Raw genomic sequence first — 1136 nt, forward strand, 5'->3', positions numbered from 1 at the left:
ATATTCTTGTTGAAGCAGATCCTGAACCTGAAAGGACTCTGAAGAGGAAACTAAGAGAAGCTAAATTACAATAATCCAGAGACAATTTTATAGAAATTTTCGAAAAAGAAGAGGAGATGGCAGCCGAAAATAATAATGCAAGGAGGATGCTTGGTGATTACACTACACCTACTTCCAAGTTTGATGGAAGAAGCATCTCAATCCCTACCACTGGAGCAAACAATTTTGAGCTGAAACCTCAACTGGTTGCCCTAATGCAACAGAACTGCAAGTTCCATGGACTTCCATAAGAAGATCCCTACCAGTTTTTAACTGAGTTCTTGCAGATTTGTGAGACTGTTAAGACTAATGGAGTAGATTTTAAAGTCTACAGGCTCATGCTTTTCCCTTTTGCTGTGAGAGACAGGGCTAGAACATGGTTGGACTCACAATCTAAAGATAGCCTGGACTCCTGGGATAAGCTGGTCGCGACCTTCTTGGCTAAGTTCTTTCCTCCTCAAAAGCTAAGCAAGCTTAGAGTGGATGTTCAGACCTTCAAACAAAAAGATGGTGAATCCCTCTATGAAGCTTGGGAAAGATACAAGCAGATGACCAAAAGGTGTCCTTCTGACATGCTTTCTGAATGGACCATTTTGGATATATTCTATTATGGTCTATCTGAATTCTCTAAGATGTCACTGGACCATTCTGCAGGTGGATCCATTCACCTAAAGAAAATGCCTGTAGAAGCTCAAGAACTCATTGACATGGTTGCAAATAACCAATTCATGTATACTTCTGAGAGGAATTTCGTGAGTAATGGGACACCTCAAAGGAAGGGAGTTATTGAAATTGATGCTTTGAATGCCATATTGGCTCAGAACAAAATATTGACTCAGCAAGTCAATATGATTTCTCAAAGTCTGAATGGATGGCAAAATGCATCCAATAGTACTAAAGAGGCATCTTCTGAAGAAGAAGCTTATGATCCTGAGAACCCTGCAATAGCAGAGGTAAATTATATGGGTGAACCTTATGGAAACACCTATAATTCATCATGGAGAAATCATCAAAATTTCTAATGGAAGGATCAACAAAAGCCTCAACAAGGCTTTAATAATGGTGGAAGAAATAGGCTCAGCAATAGCAAGCCTTTT

General features: G+C 39.5%; 1 non-coding gene across 1 annotated transcript; it reads right to left on the reverse strand.

The window, feature by feature from the left end:
• Positions 1-509: 509 nt before the first annotated feature.
• LOC130963855 (small nucleolar RNA R71) lies at positions 510-617 on the reverse strand. The gene has a single exon (XR_009079973.1). It is a non-coding gene; the product is annotated as a small nucleolar RNA R71 (small nucleolar RNA).
• Positions 618-1136: the final 519 nt, after the last annotated feature.

The sequence above is a fragment of the Arachis stenosperma genome, chromosome 2 (genome assembly GCF_014773155.1).
Source record: "Arachis stenosperma cultivar V10309 chromosome 2, arast.V10309.gnm1.PFL2, whole genome shotgun sequence".
Classification (NCBI taxonomy): Eukaryota; Viridiplantae; Streptophyta; class Magnoliopsida; order Fabales; family Fabaceae; genus Arachis; species Arachis stenosperma.